This window comes from Adiantum capillus-veneris, chromosome 14 (assembly GCF_014529385.1).
Source record: "Adiantum capillus-veneris isolate H3 chromosome 14, ASM1452938v2, whole genome shotgun sequence".
Lineage (NCBI taxonomy): Eukaryota > Viridiplantae > Streptophyta > Polypodiopsida > Polypodiales > Pteridaceae > Adiantum > Adiantum capillus-veneris.
Window position 1 is genome coordinate 100,433,808 of NC_140944.1, and position 13,701 is coordinate 100,447,508.

At 45.5% G+C, this 13,701-nt stretch overlaps 2 pseudogenes; both read right to left on the reverse strand.

Moving 5' to 3' along the window:
• Positions 1–1,115: 1,115 nt before the first annotated feature.
• LOC147442841 (uncharacterized) lies at positions 1,116–2,240 on the reverse strand (annotated as a pseudogene).
• Positions 2,241–2,803: 563 nt separating this feature from the next.
• On the reverse strand, positions 2,804–3,352 carry LOC147442842 (uncharacterized; annotated as a pseudogene).
• Positions 3,353–13,701: the final 10,349 nt, after the last annotated feature.

The following is a 13,701-nucleotide window of genomic DNA, read 5'->3' on the forward strand; positions in this document are numbered from 1 at the left end:
GATTACTGATCACTGGAGTCCGGCTATGGCTCATCTAATCATTTATAGGGATTTACAAGGCTTTACGGGCTCGGAACGAGTCCCGCCATTTAAAAATAATCCCGTCATTTAAATTACAACGCCGGCTCCAGGCGCAAAAATGTTGTACACACATACACATGGGTTTTAAGGGGACTCCTGCTTATCCTCTGCTATTTATGGGCATCTTTTGACGGCCATTCCGTACTCCCGTCAACACTTCCCCCTTCCTGTTTCTTGTCGTCTCCGACAAGACTTGTCTTTGCTCAGTTGCTTTCCTGGGGGTCAGCTTTCTTCTTCTGCTTAAGATACTCGTTGAAGGCGAGCATCATCTGTTCCAGTTGGTCTTCTTCTTGTGGCCTTGAAAGCCTCGAGAATGGAGTATCTCGATCATGAAGCGTGAAGGCCACAAAACGGGCGCGCAAGTCCTTGCATGCAGACATGAAGACTGTGGAATCATACTCAAAGAAGCCTGTATATAATGCTTCTTCAAATGTCTGCATGTAGGTGCTTGGCAAGAACATGATGCGGGTGAACAGGTCAAATATGATCTTCATTTTCGGGGTGTCGTTGAGGTTGAACACCAAGACTTTCATTCCTTCTAGGAACGTCATCCACCGCAATCTTGTGTGCTCCGTGTTTCTGAAGGTGTTGATGCAAGCAGACATCATGTGACAGATTTTCAACGTCATTTTACATGCTATGTCGTGCTTGCCCTTCACTTGGCTGATCATTTGAGCGATGGCCTTGCGCATGTATCCAATGGAGGGCGCTTCCTTCGGCTCACCGAACACAGGGTAGTTTAGCCAATGCGGATGGTCTTTAAGTATGGGGCAAAAAGTAGGGTCGATCTGAATATGGAGGGGAGCAAAGGAGTTAATGGTGGCACTCTGTTTATTCTTTGCCAGATACTCCTCCTTCCATTCTGGTCTGAGATCCTTTAAGCTTTGTGCATCCCACCCACTCAAATCTACTGTGCCATAGGATCCTTCGTTGTCTGGCAGCAGCATTGGCATTAACTTCTTCTTGGTTTCAATCGTTTCCCATCGTAGGATGGTGTAGGGTAGAGATGGCTCCTGCATTACTTCTTTGACTCTCTATGGTGTGAAGAATTTGATGAGATCTGAGGAGAGTAGTGCCTGCTCGAAGACGGCATTCCTGGCCACGACCTTGTGTGTGGTGAGCCAATGGTCGGCAGGCAGGGCTCGGACTTCTTTGGGCCTTTTTACACCTGGGGCAGTAGATGTCCCTACCGCCTCTTGATCTTGTGTGTCGTGGCCGGTGTCTATTGGCTCTGTCTCCGCCTCTTCGACAGCTACTACTTCTCCTTTTTCTCTTGGCGGTAGGATCTGAATGGGCTCTACTTTAGCCAGCTGTGACCGGGGGTCCAGGACTTCTTTTGTTATGTTATCCAATGCACTGTTTAGGGTCTGTAAGTCCTCCTCTCGGTCTTTTTTTGCTTTGTGTAGGGCTTCCTCCATTGCTGCCTTGGCTATTTGTTCTGTTTCATATTTCTCCCTTAGATTGTCATTCTGTTCACGGAGAGCTGTGATTAGTTCTTGTTCTGTAGACGGAATAAGCGTTGGATTCTCTAGGAAGGAATCCAACTGCCTAGCTTGATCCGCTACTCTTCGTTTAAGTGTGTCGATGGCCACTTGCTGGCGCCGAGCAACCTCCGCTGATTTCGTTGCGCTTTTGTGGGCTTGCTCATAAAGTTTTTCTTTATTTTTGAGCGCCAGCTTCGTGCTCTGTCCCACACTAGCCTGCAGATCCTTATGAGCCTTCTCGTCTTCATATTGCTTCTGATATCTATCTCTTTCCTGGCTCATGCGCTCGATCTGGGCTTCTCTTCTTTTTAAATCCTCGAGGAGCGCCATATTCGTCTTTTCTAGCTCTTCGTTAGCCTTGTGCAACTCCTCGGCTTCTTTGTTCCGTGCCTCTACCTCCTTCTCTTTGTTTTTCAATTCTGTATTAATACTGGCGATGGCCAGGCTCAGATCTGCGTTGTTTTCTTGTTCCTTCTTGAGCGCCATGACCGTCCGCACGTCTTCTTTAGCTATTTCTTCTGCCAGCTTCTGAATGAGGGCTGACCTAGCCACGTTTGTAGTGGGGAGTTGAAACTGGGGTGGGATAGAGATTGTTTGGTTGGTGGAGGCCTCTTCTTCCTTCTTCTCTTCTACCTATTTCCGTGGACCCAAAGTCATTGGACTTACGTCCGTCATTATTGCATCGGGTGCCACCGGCGCATCTTCTTGCTTGTCTCTAATTCGTCGGAAAATAGGCGTCATGAGGACCGCCTCTTGTTTGCTTTTCCACCACTCCTGCATAATTTTCTTTACGTCCTTGAACATAGGTTCTTCTTCGAGGCCTGGTGTAGTTGATGTGGAGGGTGTGGCCTCCGTCCCGAGGTTTTCTTGCGTTGTTTGCAAGCCTTCGAGAGGCACACCTGCTCCCGTTACCTGTTCATTTTTGGTTCGTTCTGCCACAGAGTCAATCATCATGGGGTCTTCTTGCATTTTTAGCAAGCCCTCCGATTGCTCTCCTTGTGTAGATGGTTCACCCGTTTCTGTTTCAGTGTGTTCACAGGTACACATTTTGATCCGTTCGACTTCTGCGACTTCTTCTTCTGTCATTTCTGTAATTGGAACTTCTTCCGTTAAAGCCTTTAGGCTGAATCCCATGGCCTCTTTTTCCTCATCATAAGAATATCCGGCCGCCATAAGGTCTCTTAGCGTCAAGGCTGCCTGCTGTTCTGATATTGATGGCCTTGGTAATATTGCATCTTCTAGTTGGAAGGCCTCTGGTTTCTCCTTTGTTCTCTGTGTCCGTACAAACTCCGGTGTTTCTAACAATGTGAGGACTGGAGGGTGGGTGTAGGGCTTGCTGATCTTCGTTCTAGAGCAATGTCAATCATAAGTTGCGCTGCCCGCTCTCCCTCTATTCTGTTAAGTTCTTCTTGCAAAGGGTGGGGAGTCTCGAGTGGCACATCTTCTTCGTCTTTTTCTTTGCCCTTCTCTTCTGCAGTTGGCTTTTCAATTTCTGGTGTTGGCTCTACTTCTTTGTTTGTGGTTTCTACTTTCTTAGTCATCTTTGTCGTTTGCTCTTCCGTTGCCGCAGCTGGCTTCTCTGCCTCCTTGACGGGTGTTTCAATCGGTGTCTCATTTGTTACTGGTGGCCTGACATCCATCTTTTTCTTTGTTCTGAGCTCTTTGGGCTTGTCCGTGGCTTCTTCAAGACCCTTTCTTGCCTTCTTGGCTGCCTGCTCCAACTCTGCAGGGCTTACGGCCGGTCTTTTGGGTGCTAGCCCCTTTGCTTTGATCCTCTCGCACATCATTTCTGCGAGGCTCTTTTTACGTTCTTCTTTTTGTTCTTTCTCCTCCGCTCTCTTCTCTTGTTGGGTCTCTTTCCTCTTTTGGAATTTCTCTAGCGTTGCCTTAGCAGACGCTTCCGTCTTTTCCATCTTTTGTTGTAACACAGTCCTGGGCTTTCATTCCAGTTGCCCCTCCTCTTCTTCAGCTAGCTCCACGTTCTCTTCGTCACTTTCTGAAAGAATTTCCTCGGAGCTGCTGGCTTCTTCATCATGGAGGTATTCGGGTTGGGTGGTCTTCTTTGGTTTCTTTACTTTGGGTTTAACCGAGGAGGATGGAGTTGCGCGGCCTCTTGTTGGCGGTGCTCTTATCAACTTGGCCCATGCATCTGAAGTTGGGACCTCCTGTATCTGATCTCCTTCTCCTACTAGGTGAGAAGCTATCTTTATTAGAACTTCAGCTCCACCTAGGATAGGTTTCCCTGCAGGCTTGTCCCGTTGCCTTCTCTCTGCTGCTGCTAGCATCCTATCAAACGCCCATTTGGCGAAGTCCAGAGTGAGGTTGCGATGTTGAGGCACTATTTGATGTAGAGTGGAGGCGAGGTTCTTTTCTGGTCTTGTATACCGAGGTTGCCTGTCAAAATGGAAGTGTTGGTAGAGGACCCTCATAAGATGGCTAGTCCTCTGTTCTTTGATGGATTCAAACGTCGGAAGCTTGGTACTAGCAATATCTTCATCTGCCAGGCCTTGCGTCTGGATTGGCTCTCCCCTTGGCAACTTGGTGATCTGTGCAAGGGTATCTGGAGTTATGGTCACTTTGAGATTCTCCCCTTGCGAGTTAGTGAGGTGTGCGGTTGCCATGTCTTCACTTTCTTTGTGTAGAGAGGTAAGAAGCTCATATGCTCTCTTGTACTCGGCCCTGATAATGGGTTGCGCTAGGTAGTCGTCCATTCTCATTTTTCTGATGGCTCTGTTTGCATTCTCTGGTAGATATGCTATGCTATTAATCCCTGCAGGCATTTGAGGTGCTTCCCATTTTCTCCCCTGCTCATCCTTCCATACAGTGGTGAAGATCCTTTGTCCTTGAGCCAGCTGGATCTCTTCTTTTATGAAGCTGCCCTTGGTTCCAGAGACATTTTGCATGTCTGGCTGGAAATCTTCCAGCTCATCTAGCTTGTACTTGCTCCTCTTCCTCATCTTCTTTGGAGTGCTTGTTCCTGTACAAGGTAATCATCAAGTTTCTCTGGTTAGAGCACAAATTTTAGCAGTTACTTGTGTCAGACGTCAAGATATGTGCCCTAAGATAGTTTTGTTAGTATCCTGGTGTAGATTTGTCAGTTGTGTGCATGGAAGGTGCCATTGGGATCCTTGAGAGATGTACTTTGCAATGGTATGCTCCAGTTTTCAAAATTGTGAAAATGGTAACAACCGCGGTTGCTGCCACATGGGTCAAACTGCAACTTTGACCTTACATGTGGTATATACCCTCTGTTGGTCCCAACCATGCCTTGCATGCTCAATTTGGACACTCCAATCTCCTGTTTTGGCCCAAAAAGTGTATGGACCCTTCTCTGACTTGGCATGATGCAGTCAACTTTGGATTTTGACTTTTGACTTGTGATTGGACTCCACCATTGGGTTATTCATCTGAAATGGAACCTCTGGACTGGAAACCCCCCATATCTTAGGCTCAATTTGGGTTAAGTGGTTGCTGCCAAAACTGTCAGTTTTGGCCAAACTTGGTCTTGTCTGGTTCCCCTTCACCTGCAGAGTCTAGCCATGCTATGCATGCATCCTTTGACTTCATATCTTGCCCTACACTTCAATTTTACTGATGCCGAGAGTTGGGTTTCTGAAGGAAGTCCTTGTTATGGTTTTGGCATTGGACTGGAATCTTCCCTGTGGCTTCCTAGCAACATTCTTGAGCTAAGGGAGTGCTCATCCTTGATTTTGCACCTATGACCTTGCCGTTAGGCTTGTTTTCAGGAAAAAAGCTAATCCTATGGCCATTTGAAGTTCTGGATATTTTTGCCCTATGTGGATTGATTTTTGGGTTCTAAATGGTTTTGTTGAGCTAGTGGTCCCAAAATTCGCGGCTTTCGCGCAATTTTTGACCCTTTTGATACCAATTTTCTGTTTCATAACCTGTACCTGCAAACCTGTGTTAAGGAGACTTAGAAAATCCATTTTTCTTGCTGGAAGGCACCCTTGGACTCCATTTGCCATGGCCTAGGTGTGGGTATCCTATTTCGGTCAATTTGAGCATATTGGCAGCAACCACGGTTGCTGCCACCTGAGGCTTTTTTGACATTTGAGCATATCTGTGGGTTCTCCATGTCTTGGGCTACCTGTTGGGCCTATGCATGCATCAATTGGACATCTTGTCCACGTGTAAGACCATTTTTTGCAATTTCATAGCCACTTCACAAAATCTTTGCTTTGGACAAGATTTTGGAGTCCAAATTTGCTTTGGGTGATTGCCTTGTGCTCCTATACCTATAGGGGACCCTGTGCATGCTTTTGGTGCAATTCTGAGGCAGGTGGCAGCAACCGCGGTTGCTGCCACAGGGGTGGTTTTTGACTGTGGGCCACATCGCCTTGTTCGCTGTCCTGCTGAGGTCCTTTTGAGCATATCTGTGCTACATTTGGTCATTCCTACTGTACTGTTTTATGGCGAGGTTTCTATGTGTGGTGCCTACGTCTCGTTCTCTGTTTCTGGTGAACGTATTAGTGGTTAGTTCATTTCCAATTGATCATTAACACATGCTGAACTCAACGCTCATGTCTCGTAGCTGGGGGATGGCTATGCAGGTCGTATGGAAGTGCAGAAGACTCGTCAACTCGGGGGCTCTAGCTCTCTCCAAACTCGTCCAAGTAGAAATGACTAGAAAATTCCCCCTAAGTTACTATATGCCTAGTGCTTCCGGAAACCTATTACATTTTTTGTTACCATTGCTCCCAAAACACATCTTACACTCCCTACGGGTCGTCAATTTCTTCGTTTGGGCATTCGAGGTCCAAGATATGGCAAAATGGTCGAAACTGTCGCCGTTTCTTTAAGGCAAAAAATTGACGTTCTCTGAATGCTTCCAAACTTTTTCTGGGAGTAGATCCACCTTTGGCATTTCGGTGTTTGCTTCTAGAATCTTTGTTGCTATTTTTGATTTTTTCTGGCGAATTTCGGAAGAAAATACAAAAAGGTACTTAAAAAATCCAAAATTGGTCTTTAAAATTAGGAAAATTAGACCAAAAAATAACCAAAAAGTAGGGAAGGTGCTTTATCCCTAGAAGATCACGTTCGCGGCTATGTACAACCACTTTAGGGTCACTACTGGCCTGTGTTTAGCATTTTTCGTCACTTTATACAAGAAAACATAAGTATTGATGATATTTACATAAGGATAGGGGTATATAGTCCTGTTGTGACCTGAATCCCTTCTTGAAGCTTAGTCGGGCATCACTCTTTTAGCACTTAATCATAAGAAAATCGCAATAAAACGAAAATCAAGTTGTCAAACCATGTGAAACCGATGCCCGCTCATAAGTAATCCCTCAATGCCTCCCCCCTTCCTAGTCTGAGTCCTCCCGGATGACTGGAAGTTGATGGTGCAGTGCATGGTTGTTTAAACACGTGGCTTAATGCAAGGCCTTGCAATGGGGCCCTATGCATTCTTTTGCGGAATATGCATGGGAAAAATTATGCTGTGCAAGATGGGGGTCGCAAGCTTATATGCTTACGAGCATTTGCTGGCGAAGTGTGTTGCTTTCAAGTCGTCGTGACGGTAGATTAAACGACCGTGGACCATGTAATTTCAAATGCAGCCGTCGTTCCTTTTCCGTGATTGGTAGTAGAAATTATGTGTCGTCGGCACTTGATGGCGTGATTCTTGGCTTGGGGCGCCAAACTTGTGTGGTTGTTGGAGGTGGTGGCGTTATTTTTGGTGGCGAAGTTGGCGTTTCTTTGGATTTTGGAATACAAACGTATCCGTGTTGGTGTAAGTCTCGTGCCAACTTCTTCCGTATCCAGATGTCCTTGGCCGGGGTGGGCCGTTCTTGTGGTTGTGGATACTTCCATGTGATAGGTACCGAGCTACAAGGCTGTGGTGTCTTGTTTTGCTGCCGTTTTGGGATCCAAATGTACCTGTAGCCTTGGTGTTGATGTATAGATTTCTTGGGGACCCATCTTTGCTATTGTGGGGCTTGGTATGTCCTTGGTGGATGTTGTGTGGTTTTCGTTTTAGGTGATCGAGGGTATTTTTGTTGAATTACCCTTGGTTTAGAGGTAGAGGTTTGCTTCTGCTTGGGTAGCCATATTTTTCCGTTGGTAAGTTGCCTTATAGGGAGCCACACTTTTCTTATGCTTTGGTTATAATTGGAACTCTGCGCCATGGTTGTTTCCTTTATGGTAGGCCTGGGTACTGTTTTGGTGGTTGTTAGAGGCTATTTTCCTTTGTCCATGTTGCTTGGCTTTGGTGCTTGTGGCATTTCGTGTTGATTGGCGAACTCGACCGTCTGCTTGATGTCTTGGTCTTGAATGTGAACTGCGTTTTGAAGCCAATCAATCTGTGCGTTATATGTCCTTTGCCATGTCTATCCTAGAAACATGGGGTATGTGGTGTTCGTATCTTTGACCACGTAAAATTTGTGAGGGTAGACCTGTTCCGCTATTTGAATTGGTAACAAGGCATAGCCAATGGCTTGTGTCATGTGCCCTGTATAACCCTTGATTTACTGGTTGGTCTTTTGAAGGTCGGTGTGGGCCAATTGTTTGTACAAGATCTGGGAAATTAGGTTTCCTTGAGCTCCTGAGTCCACTAATGCCCTTGTGGTGACCTGATTGTTCCCAACCTGTACTTGGATCACGGGGTCCACTCTTTCTTCATCCAGTTCCTCGATTGTTACCTGGTTGATCCGTAGGAGTCCTCCTGGTAACCGTTGTTGGCGTAGAAGCTTTCTTCTGACAATTCTTTCCTGTGCCTCGTCTTTTGCTTCTTGTACCACTCTGGCTTTCTCCTTGGCCTGTCTTTTCTCGTAGTGAATTTTCTGGAGCATGTCTTGGGTTAGTGGCATATGATACTTCTTTAACCTCCAACCACTAATCCAATTAGGCATCTCTTCTCCCTCTAATGTTGCAAGTTTGACGGCGCCACTTGGTGATAGATGCTTAATCACAAAGGGTCCCATCCCTCGCTTTTTCAATTTCTTGGCGTGTTGTTTAAGGGTGTAAACCAACACGTAATCACCTGTTTTGAACTCTTTAGACCACACATGCTTGTCAAAGAATTTCTTCTGTCTTCTTTTGCTAGCATAAATGGAGGCTACCGCCTTAAGGCGAAGCTCGTCCAACTTTTCTAAGTCATCTATTCTGGAAGACAACTCATGCCCTGTCCACTCAAGGTCTTTTGCTACTCGTAGGGTTGGGATTAAAAATTCTGTGGGCAATATGGCATTAAGTACAAACACCATGCTATAGGGTGTCGTGCCTAGTGATGTTTTGTAAGCCACTCTATATGCCCATACTACGGAATGTAGTTTCTGCTCCCAATCCGTTCTTGACTTCTCAACAATCTTGGTGAGAACCGTGCACAGCATTTTGTTTGTGGCCTCGGCCTGCCCGTTTGCTTGTGGGTGATAAGGGGCTGATTTCTTATGAATGATCATAAATTCTCCTAGGAGACATTCAATGACCTCATTGATGAAGTGCGTTCCCCTGTCACTAACGATTTCAATAGGTAGGCCATACCTAACAAAGAAGTTTTCATAAAGAAATTGTGCCGTGGTTCTAGCGTCGGCTTTTTGTGTAGCATTTGCTTCTACCCATTTAGTGAGATAATTCGTGGCCACAATGATATATTGGACGTGCGTACGATAAGCCGGGGGTGCAATAGGTCCAACAAAATCAATTCCCCATTTGGAAAAAGCGCGTGCACCCATCATTGGCCGTAAAGGCATCTCATCTCTTTTAAGTGGTACTTTGGTCCTTTGGCATTCATCGCAGTGCTTAACATACTGCTCAGCGTCCATGTATAATGTAGGCCACCAGATTCCTGCGGTTAAGACAATTTTAGCCGTCTTGTCGCCCGAAAAATGGCCTCCTGATACACCTCCGTGTGCTTGCTCTAGAATTGGCAAATATTCATTTTCCGTCGCACACAACCTCAGTTGGTCATCTTTTCCTCGCTTATAGAGCTATCCTTTAATCAAAGCGTAGTCTCTGGCCTCTAGCTCTATAGATCTCTGTCTAGCCTTGGAAATATTCTCTGGTAGTGTACGTGTGGTGAGATAATCCACCATGTACTGGCTCCATTGGGGATCTATGTTTACTTGGAATAATGTGGCGTGTTCCACTGGCGGTTTGGCTTGACAAGTTGCGAACTTGCTAACGTATTCGTGCACTTCACTACGCATGCAAGGCCAATACACTCCAAGTCTTTGCAATAGTTGGTAGGTGATCTTTTCTTTCGAGCAATGAAATCCGAAGTCCTGCTCATGGGCCTCTTGAAGGTAAGTGTCATACTCCTCAGGACTTATACACAAGCGTAGGATCTTATCTGAACCATATTGATACATGCGTCCGACAATGATTTGGAAATTATGGGCTTGCTCAATATTCTGTTGCTTGTAGATGAGGTTTGTTCTATCAAAGATACCTCCATAACTCAAAAGAGTTACGATCGTTTGTGACCATTTAGGAATCATTTCAATGTTGAAAAGATATGCATCAGGCATGTCGTCATCAACCCCTATTGGTGCTTCTCCGTTGGTTATCCTAGAAAGATGGTCGGCCCGTAGATGGGTTTTTCCTTTCTTTACCACGACTGTGAAGTCAAATTCTAGCAGTACTATAAACCATCTTACTATGCATCCCGTACTACATGGCTTGTTTACTAGGTAGAGAAGGGCTTGATGGTCCGTGAAGAATACAAACTTGTTGGCCAAAAGATAATGCCTGAATTTCTTCACTGCATATATCATGCCTAATCCCTCTCTCTCCGTGGTGGTTTAGTTTTTCTCGGCACAATTCAACTGCCGGCTTGCATAGTAGATTGGAAAATCCATTGTTCCTTCACCAGGTTGTGCCAAAACACACCCAATGGCATATGCCGAAGTATCTATGTGAACATGGAAAATTTTGTTCCAATCTGGTGCTTTTTAAACCGGTGCTGAGATCAGCGCTTCCTTGAGTTTTGCGAAGGATGTTTCCCATTTGTCGGTCCATACGAATACTACGATCAACATATAGAGAGGCTGTGCAATAATTGTGTATAAGTAGATGAACCTCCGGTAATATCCACAGTGTCCCATAAAGGACTGAACCTCCTTCATGTTTCTTGGCCTTGGCAACTCAATAATGACCTTGATCTTGTCGAGATCAATCGATATGCCATTTTCCGATACTATGTGCCCTAGGATTCTACCTTGTCTAACCATGAAAACACATTTCTCCGGGTTTAGGCAGATCCTGTAAGTCCTGCACTTCTCGAAAACCTTTCTGAGATGTTCTATGTGCTCCATTCTCAAAAGAGAATATACACAAAGGTCATCCATATAGATCTCTAAGAATATGCGTAGATATTCCTTGAACGCGTGGGCCATAAGCCTTTGGAATGTTGTGGGGGCATTTGTAAAGCCAAACGGCATTACTCTGAAAGCGTATATGCCAAACTCTATGGCAAATGCCGTCTTGTGCTGATCTCCTTGCGCGATCGCAAGTTGATAGTAGCCTGAGAACTCATCCAGAAAGAAATAAGGTTGTTTGCCTGCTACTCTTTCTAAGAGATGTTCCATGATTGGTAAGGGATAGTTATCTCTTATTGTAGTTGCGTTTACCTTTTTGAGATTGACACATACTCGCAATTTACAGTTCTTTTTGGGCACAATCACGATAGGTGACACCCAGTCAGTATGCTCTATCTTGTAGATAAACTCAGCTTCTTTAAGTCTATCTATCTCTTCCTTGATGCGTTTGGCAAATGTATCGTTATACGTATAAGGACGTTGTTTGCTTGGCTTTGCGTCTGGCTTCAAGGGGATTGTATGTTGACAGACACTAGGGTCTACTCCCTTGAGGTCTTGGTATGACCACACGAAGACATCCTTATATTCTTTGAGAAGACAAATGAGAAGTTCTTCTTCCTTAGGGCTTAGGTCTGTGGCTATGTAGACCGGCTTAGGATCCTCTCCTGGCTCTACTAGGTCTATCTTCTTGGCGTCCTCCGGCTCGTCATAAGACTTCTCCTGTGTCCTTTCTCTCACGGGTTGTGCTACTACGAGCTTCCTATCCTATATGGTGTACTTTTTGAAGTGCGAAGGTACACTAATGTTATCCTTCTCGTCCTCATCACTCTCCATTTCCGTTGTCCATACTTCACTCAAGGTTTTCTTAAGCTCTCTGTACTTGTTTCTCCTCTCATCAACCTTGGTCCATGGGGGGTCTCCTACTCTAATCACCTCTGGCTGGTTGGATTTCCTGCTCCCATTCTTTGACCTACTTGCTTCTTTTGCTTTTTTTCGTTGTTTCCTGGCAGTTTCTCTCATTGGCGCGTCCTTGTGGCCTAGGAATCTACCCGTTATTTTGTCCTTGGCACAATCCGTTGCATTGACCAACAATAAGAACTATGTCTTGCCCTGAATTTTAGGCATGGGGTTTGGTCTTGGCTGGTTGGCCGTCCTTTTGCTTTTATAGTGACGTTGGCGTCAAGGTTTTTGATTTGGAAAGTCGTAAAACCTTACATCCGCTACCATTTCTTCTTCGTCACTAGGGACTTCTGAGCACTCGTCGTCTGCCTCTTCTTTTGGGTCTAGGTGCTCTAAGGAGTCGTAGAATTCGTCCTCTACCTCCTTCTCTCCCTCGTTCTCATTTGTGTTGCCTTCAAGGCCGATTTTCGGAGTGGTTTCCTCGGAATCCAATACTGCATTTACCATATAGTATGGTACCAAATCGAATCCTTTCTCGTCACAAAATTTTGTCGTTGGCTTGGCCTCAATGGCACACACATCCAAAGTGGCTAAAATCTACTCCCATTATAGAGGTTCCAACGCATCTTCTGGGAAAGGTTCTGGATATAATCTTTATCTTCGATAGACCTCTCCAAGATACATTCCTCTCGTTTTAGGCTTCCGCATTGCGAAGCTCCACACATCCAAAACTCCTTTGGTTGTCCTAGCCAGGCGGGAATTTCTGATCCTGCTACGGTAGCCGAATCGAAATCCTCCACCGGCGTTCTCGTTATGTCTCTATAGCTGTGGTCTTTCAAGTTAATTCTAGTGGTCGTCTCCATGTGGCGCAAGTAAAGATAATTATAACCCCAATCCTGGACTATCTTCAATTGCCTCATGAAGGGTTGTCCTAGACTGATGTCGTAATTATTTTTCTTGCCGAAATCCACAATTGCAAAAGTATGCTCGTATTCGATCCCGCACGATGAAACTACCACTTTGTCTAGAAGTCGTAGGGGCCTTTCTACGTAACGTCTGCAAGTTGCATCTTCATCCTTGTCGCCCTTAGTGCAGGTTTTCCCCACTTCTTCCACACTTTCTTGGTGGCTATGGCAACTCCCGCTCCACTGTCTAGGATCGCCATTGTCGTTACACCTTCGCATTCTACCGGAAGCGTGGTGTTTCCTTCTTCGCCTTCGCAATAATCGTCTACCTTGTTCAAAGGTACCGGCTCCGTGTTTGCGTATGGCTTCTCAATCTCCTGGATTCCTTCTCTGATCTTCGTGGTTGGATCCGTCACTCCAAACTTTTCTAAGCATTCTCCTACGTTTGACCACATCCTTGGTCGGATTTTCAATAATTCTGCCAATGTGATGGTGCAAGTCATTGATGTTGATAGGATATCCACTAGCCCCTTTGAATCGATGATTTTTGGCGTTAGATGCGTGTGAGAGGGCATGACCTTGACCTCGGAACTGACCTCAGACTCACCCATGTAGGATGGTAAAGTCCTCAATGAATGTGGTCAACTCTCTATGGATATCTCTGAACCTCTATCTCCGTAACATGATTTCATTTCTAGGTTTATTTGTGACCTTGCCTCAAATTCCTCTATGGGAGCAGAAGGTAATGTGTCGCTACCATCCCTGGCATCTCTAACTGCTCTCCATAACTCCTCTGGCCATTGATCTTCCACTATGGGTTCGTATGGAGGAAAATTCCTAAATGATTCGTCGGTGGTGTTAGGAAATATCCTAAGATCCTCTGGCTCTTCTCTCGTTTTGGTTGCTTTATTCTCATGCCTAGGTTTGTCCGATTCTTTTCTCTCTTCTTCCCTAGGCTCTTCTGGTCTTACCTCTTCTGGTATTGGTGGTGATGTGATGACTACCTCTCTTCTCAGGGGTACAACTAAAGGTTCTAGCAGGGCTTGGGCTTTC